This window comes from Pundamilia nyererei, unplaced genomic scaffold (genome assembly GCF_000239375.1).
Source record: "Pundamilia nyererei isolate P.nyererei 1_Seehausen unplaced genomic scaffold, PunNye1.0 scaffold00065, whole genome shotgun sequence".
NCBI lineage: Eukaryota > Metazoa > Chordata > Actinopteri > Cichliformes > Cichlidae > Pundamilia > Pundamilia nyererei.
In genome coordinates, this window is record NW_005187466.1 from 697,369 (window position 1) to 705,353 (window position 7,985).

Consider the following 7,985-nt stretch of genomic DNA (forward strand, 5'->3'; position numbering starts at 1 on the left):
CACACATTCTCCGTACCAAAGATGAGCAGAAAACAGATATAGACCTACACCTACTGGGGATAAAAATGAAATCATTGATGCCTTTGCACCAAAGTGGAAACGAGACAAAAAAGAATGGAGATACAAATGTGTGAATCAGAAGTCAACAAAGACCGAGCGTGGAAACGCAAAGGATGAGATCAGCCCTTAGAGCGCACGGCTCCATGATGAGCATCTCCGCAAGCTCTCAATGAGAATCTTTGTTTGGTGACCTGTGTGTTTGTGTGTGTTCATAAAGGGCGCCTATTGTAGCTGGTGCTGAGCGATCATCATGAGACCAGTCATGATGACGCAGCAGATTCCGGATCTCACTCCCTCCCTTCTCTCCTGCAACACAAATTTCTGCTCTCCTCTCTTGACTTTTTGTTCTTCCCTTCTTCCCTTTAAGGGGAGGACAATACAAGATATGGTTGTCAATCACGAGTCATTAGCCAATGAGCATGCAGCATCCCTCAGATTCAGAGTCAAATCAAGCCCGAAGTCATCATATCCATTTTAAAAACAGAGACAGCAATGGCAATAATTCTCAGATTAAAGCCTCACAAGGGGACCTTACAAAGCAATGGACGATGTAAAAATTTACATCAGTCTTAAAGCCCCCAAATCACACACACACACACACACACGCACACACACACACAAAAAAAAAAAAATCAAACAAACCTCAAAGTGTCACAATCCAGAAAGGTTTCTTTATTAACGTTGAGCATTATTGTCACGGGATATATCACAGATGAATGCTGCCTTTCATTTACCTCAGAAGTCGTTGTTGTAAAAGTTGGAATTTTAGGTCTATGATGTAGGAGAGCAGCCGAAAGAAGAAGACAACGTAGAATAACAGAAACAAGAACTGGTACCCTGGATGACTCAGAAAGAATCCAAGATAAAAGATTAGCCTTGTAACAAAGGAGACCTTTCATATTTTGACCAGCCACCTATCCCATCATATGGTGTTATAAGTTGAAAGTTTACCCTAAGATGTACTTTTTCAAGAAGTTTTCTCCAGTGAATTATCAGAAAACAGATCAAAAATCCAGGGTCTATGATATATCCCCTGCTATTGATGCTTAAAGTTATAGAAAAAAATGTTTTCATTTAGACTAGAATCATTTGGAGTGGTTATAAAATGGATTTGGTTGCAGTTTTCAACAACGCTTAAATGTGTTTTTCAGTCCTGTCTTATGTGGTTATTTCATGTACTCTTAGTTATGAGGGCTCAAATATGCTGGAAAACAAAACAGCTTTAGATCCACCCCTATGCACTCTGAGGGCCTGTAACTCAAACGTAACAGTTTCACAGTATGGTGGTTTGCATCATTTCATTATAATAAAGCTATTCTGAGGGGGTCAGGTGGAAACTTTTCTCACTGGACTAATTTCTACGAAGCCGTTATCACACCTTTCTTAGGTGTGATGACATTTAAATGATACCGGGCAACACGACTCTTTCCATTTTTTCTATCAAAAGACACCAAATGTGTTAGTGAGCCTCCCTCACAACGCATCACTGCCTGCCTGTCTGTTTGTGAGGGGGCTTCAGTGTTTGTGCATGCACTGCCACAAATCCTACAGATATAAATAGCTGCAGATCAAAGAAAAACATACAAATAATTATGCATGCACACACACACAAAAAAAACATGTCAAATGCACAGCAAGTTTAAAAAAAACAAAAGAACAGTTTAAAACTCAAGGAAGTGGTGAAGAGTGAAAAACAACAACAACAAAAAACGCGCAATAACATGCGAGGCTTAATCCGATGGAGAAATGGCACAGCTTCATTTAAAGCATTTGACTTCAGCACTTAAGGTTCTTCTTAATGAGTTACGATCAGTCAGTTAAACACAATCTTTTATTAAAGAGCTTCTTCTTGAGAGCTGAATGTGCCGCTGCACTCTTCTGTTTTTTTAGGATGCAGCCTCCCACAGCTGAGGTGCACGCTCGCACAAAAGATGAATCAAAGACATGAAGACTGAGGTTAGCTGCTGGGGGTTGGGTTGATGCAAACAGAGGGGGCATAAAGGGGGCTGTTTCCCTGACAGGCACTGGTTTATTTCCCTTGTGCCCAAACCACCCCATCCTCCATCTACATAGAAACAAAAAGCATGCTGCCAAACACACACACACACACACACACACACACACACACTACCCTGCTGCTATGCCAGCGGGGCACAATAAAACACACATGCAAAATGGTTGACTGCGAGTACACAAGTGTTTTAAACAATGTCGTACTCGCATACTGCAGAGGTTTGATACCACATTTAACGTCGTAATTAAAAGCACTTTAAAAGGCACTTTAGATGTTTATATACGCAACATAAAAGGTTGGCATGGTGGTGCAGTGGTTAGCACCATCAAGTCACAGTAAGAAGGCTCCTTGTTTGAATCTTTAGGGCAGCTGGAGTGTTTCTGTGTGGAGTGTACTGGCATCCTCCCACAATTCAAGTGTAAAGTGTAAGTGTAAAGTCCCCATAGGGAAATAGTTCCTCTGCATTTAACCCATTCACCCAGTGAAGCAGTGGGCAGCCACCAGTGCAGCGCCCGGGGAGCAGTGTGTAGGGACGGTACCTTGCTCAGGGGTACCTCAGGGTAGCCGTTCAGTGGAGTCGAACCCCCGACCTTGCGATCATGGGGCCACCACCTACTGAGCTATCCCTGCCCCGCAGTTAGGTTAACTGGTGATCCTGTGTTGGCTATAAATTTGTGGCTCATAGACATTTATAAATCAGTTTTCCACTTTATAAATGACAATTAATTTCCAAAAAGGTGCCAGGTCTATTCTTGAATCATTCTGCTCTATCACAACACCACCAAAAGTAATCAGATTTATAAACCATAACCAAACACTGAGGAATTACAAGCAGTGTCAAAAGACACAGTATAAACCCCCAGAACTTCATCACTTTACTTTTTTTAATGGTTTTTTGTTTGTTTGTTTGTTTAACATTCTGTTTACACCTGGGGGGAAAAACTGTGTAAAACTGCAAAACCACTAGAAAAAAAAAACAGTGATAAAAATTTTGGGTGCAGCGCTCAGCATTAATTAATTGGCTCTTTAAGGGTGACTGCATACATCAGCATAATTTATCTGCAAACAGGTAAATCAGAGTCTGCGTTACCTTGTGTCACCTTTACAGAAGCAACACAAAACAAAAACCTGTATGTCCTAATCCATCATGGTTAGACAACAACAACAAATTTCAAAAAACTGACTAAGACCAGAGGATAAAACTGCAACAAACTGTGTCTTTTTGGGGCATCTGTAAGTCACCCAGGTTGAGGATCATCTGCTGAGCAAAGGCATCGCCATTCATCTTGGGTGGACACACAAACACAAAGGGCCAGAGGTGTCCTTCCCATCATGCTTGTTAGGTGATCGCTGCGGTGTGGTCAATGCCACAGCCACTGTTGCTACAACAGAGCTTTTTTTTTTTTTTTTGCTGTGGCAGGCTGTATTTTTATGGAGCAACTGAAAGAACGCTGATGACTCAAGAGCAGAGCTGCTTACGGTTACAGCAGAGAGACAACACACACAAACACGGAGGACGGGATGTGAGGACAGGGATGGCAGAAGAGCTGAGAAGCGGTGAAGATGAGTAGAATATGGTTGGAAGGCAAAAAAAAAAAAAAGATGAGAAAGTCAGGAGGGAGAAAAAAGATAGCAAGGTGAAGACAGAAAAGAAGAGGAGGAGGAAGAGGAGAGGGGCGCTGGTGGTGAAGGAGGACTGAAAGAATGCTGACGTCTCCAGAGCTGATTAGCGTTACACAGAGACATCACACCCACAGCCGAGAAAAATGCTGAGTATGGAGAGAGGACAGGGTGTGAGGAGATGAGGGGGGGGGGGGGTGCAAATGACAAGGGAGAAAGAAGAGAAGAAAAAGAGAAGCAAGTGAATAGGGAGGAGCAGGAGGAGGAGAAGGACAGAGGAGGAAGGGGGGTGGGAAAGCATTTCGGTGAAAATGCATCCTCAACACATTTGTAAGAGCTTAGCTGTGGAGTACAGAGAGTGGGGGAGAGAGAGGAGGAGGACGAGTAGGGGGATAAAGCCCCCCCAAAAACCCTGAACTCAGCAACGACCACAACTAAAACCTCCAATTAGAAAGTTCTGAAGCTGATCCAATGCAATGAAACCACTGCTGACCACCTCCCTCTCCCCTCAACCTTCTTTAACACACAAAATAAAGAAAAGACTTCACATCTCTTCCTGTTGACAAATCAAATCCCACAGAAGGGACAGGGGGATAGTCTTGCAAATAAGAGCTATTAATAATAAAACCAATACATCCACACTCAGACTTGGGGAAAAAAAAAAAAAATTCAAGCATTTATTTTCCCCAAGGTTCATATTGCAACTCCCCGGGCAAACATTTCAGCGACAACTATCTGTCAGCTGACCGTCTTTCTCAACAAAAAAATTTCCACAACAAAAGTGGCAATGATAGAAGTTAACCGCCCTCTGGATGTCCTTGTGGGTTCAAGAATAATTTTATACTACCCTTTTTATTGATTACAGCAAAATGAAATTAAACATTCTTGATTGGGAGAAAAGTAACCCGACATATCCTCCTTCATTCAGGCCTTTTTCTTTTGTTCCCCAATCTGCATAAGAGACACGTTGACCCCTGTATGAGCCTTGATTCCTCCTTATCCTGTTGCCTGCTAGAGGCAAATATTTATCATTTTTCCAGTTGAATGTATTCATAACACTGTGTTTCCATTGGCTATGCATAGTGAAGTATTATAAGCATGCAAGCAACCTACGTATTCAACAGCACATCTGACGGCAATGATGCTATGCAAAGGTAGACTGTTGACTGGTTGAAAAGTTTACTTGAACAGAAAAGGAAGTGGCAGCAGAGTTCAAAACAAAGATAGAAGCATAGAAAATACTGTTGTTTTTAACACTCAGTTTCACTTCACTACAGAGAAGTTCTTTGTTTCTTTTAACTTCTCTCTGTTAAATAGAAGGAGCTAAGCTGAATAACCAACAACATCACAATAAAGAACGAGAATAGCTTACAGGCAGGTCGTTTTTTGACAGCGCCCCCTGGTGACAGCGCACAGTTATAACATTTAGAGAACGATTCGCGTATGACCAAAGCTCAACCAGGTTGCTGCCGTGATGCTAGGCAAAACTTCACTTCACATTCGATGTGAACTATTAGATTACTGGGTCCAACTTTCCTGGCTTTACTCATGACTGCATGATCTACTGGGAAGAGGCACGTTTTTGCTCTCCTTCGACACACATTTCCGACATCAGTCTTGCAGAGCTTCATAATTGTTTAATAATTTTATGCATTTTGTGGATTCATTGCGGAAACAGTTTCATAGTGTCAAAGTATTTGTTAGTAAGTTAAAGAGATTTTTATTGAGATAGTCATGCGCTGTCTCAGGCCTACCTTTTCAAGGGGGCTAGGGTCGCTTAACCACATGAACAGGCGTTTTACAATTTTCACATTCATTAGGCTATTAGGGTCCAGGCGATGTGTATTTTGTCAGCATAAGGTTTTTAGTGTACTTCCACATGTCTGTCCGATTTGCATGACTATGCAGACTCGTCTGCAGAGATTTGACTTGACATTGCACCAACTATGCATGTGTAGTTGGCTTCAAAGAACTATGAAATGAGTTACAAGTCAACCGTAGTGTCTCCAGCTGCCCACGCTGCAGCAGAATATAATCGCTGCTTAAAGGTGACTGTGCTTTTGGCATCAGGACCCCTCTGCACTGGAACAACCTGCCTGAGGAGGTCAGCCTCCCAGTAGTCACCTTTAAATCACCTCAATGCATTTGCAATGATTTTCTTTTATGCCATGACATTACACGTAAGATCTTCTTACTTGCTGGTAATCAAGCTTCCTAATTTTAGTTTTGCCATTGACTTTTATTTTTTATCATTCTGTCTTGCACCCAGGATGAAAACCAGGGTAATAGTGCAGCAGGATGTGATCATGGGGCTAATAAAGATAGATTAAAAAGAACAAAGGACACAGCATGATGAGACATAGACTGCTTTCTCTCGCAGACAAACAGGATGATGAACTCTCTCTGTGCGGCTGGCTTCAGACAGAGCTCTAATTAATCTTGTTTGCGAGAACCTTTTGCCCCGGCCTCTACTGCCACACAGAGAGGAATTTCTTAGAAAGAGACTTGCTATTTAAGAGCCGGTGGCCTGCTGCAGACACACACAGTGGAAAATAAATGGCCAGATTAGGCGCTCCAAAAATGACCCGAGGGCTGCTACAAGTGGGTGTTTGCGCGCATAAACAAGTGAGCATATATAGCCAATGATCAAGAATAGATTGTAAGAGTCACAAGTCATTTGTGATGCAGTGGCATTGCTGCGTTTATTGAATAATCCGACAATAACAACTGCTTTAACTGTGTCCTCTCCTTCAGGCATTTCTCTAAGCAATAGCGGGGGGGAAACACAAAGGATGGCAGCTGAGTGAAGCAGTAGACGCGCACAGTAGGTCGTAGAGAGGACATGACAGAAAGACATAAAGGGAGCAAAACGTAGGGAGAGTGAATTGAAACCTCAGACAGCTACAAAACTCAGCTCCTGGCAGCAGTCCACCTTGGGTTTGTTAAAAAACAGAGCGAGTAGCTCTCATTGATCCCGTGTGGGCCGAAGATGGTGAGGGAGTCGGTAAATAATTAACGATGAGCTCTGTGTGGAGTCTGATTGAGAATTAGGAATCAGATCAGAGATAATGGCAACCTGTGTGTAGAGAAAAGGGAGGAGCAGCGATACAGGACCTTGGGTCTGAGGAGCTGAGGAGTGACAAGGAGAGAAGTCACTAGTATGGGCTATGTGTGTTTGAGAGTGTGTGTGTGCGCGTGTGTGTTTTAGGAAAGGAAGCTATTAACTGGAGGTTATGCAGAGCGTGAAATAAGCATGATAACACAGACAGAATGAGGAGATGGAGAAAACACAGGAAAAGTCATGGAGAAGAGGAGTCTAGACCAAGGGTGTCAAACATGTGGCCTGGGGGCCATAACCGGTCTGCAAAATGGTTCAACTCAGCCCACCAGAGTCAGAAAAAAATTGTAGTTACTCCAACTTTTGAAAAGAAAAGAAAAAAAAAAAAAGAAGCATTGTGACATGAGCGTATGACACCGTACATCGAAAGTAACGTCACAACTGCTGGCGTTCAAAAAAAATGTACGTTTCCTTCAGCTCTCTGGTTTTTTTAAGCTGGTGCTGGAGGCAGAGTTGTTAACACAACTAATTTCCATAGGTTAGTTTAAATTTTGCCCTTACGTTTCTGCTGTGGTTCACACCATTGCCTGTATGTAACCATTCTTGAATTCAAGATCATTTTCTGAATGTCAGGAGTAGTTCGTGCCCCACCCTCATCCACTTTCTCATCTCACATACCCTCCTTAGCACACGTGGATCTGCCTCACCTGGGAGCTTGAGTTTCCACTGAGGTCCTCTTCAAAACACAGCCTAAACAACTATTCTTATTGAACCTGCAATTCTCTTACAAAACATGTTTTCAAATCTAATTGAGGATGTGGACCCTGCCAGTGAATGTGTGTTTGTATGTACTGTTTGTTGGCATATGCACACTTTTTACGCATTTCTCTTTTTAAAGCACTGTGTGTATTAAAAAGTGTTATACAAATTAAGTCATTATTAGTAATTAAAATCACTTTGACATTGATGTTCTAGCCCCTCATAAACATATATGGAATCACTTTCACAGTTTACTGAGAGTTAAAAAGGGGCAGCGTGTGTGTGCGTGTGTGTCTGTGTTTGTGAGACAAGTGCGTTATTAAAGGCGAGAAAAAGTCCTGGCGTCGACACGTTTTTCCCATTCCAGGTAGTAAGTCGGAGTGTGATGACAAATTTCCCAACACAAGCAAAAAAAAAACTGCACTGTCAGGCAATTGAGCTCTGGCGCCTTTTTTTCACAAGTGCTTTTTTTTT

The 7,985-nt window shown here is 42.3% G+C and overlaps 1 protein-coding gene across 2 annotated transcripts in view; it reads right to left on the reverse strand.

Moving 5' to 3' along the window:
• Positions 1–7,985, reverse strand: part of mafgb (v-maf avian musculoaponeurotic fibrosarcoma oncogene homolog Gb) — a 21,098-nt gene that overhangs the window by 5,448 nt on the left and 7,665 nt on the right. The window lies entirely within an intron of this gene.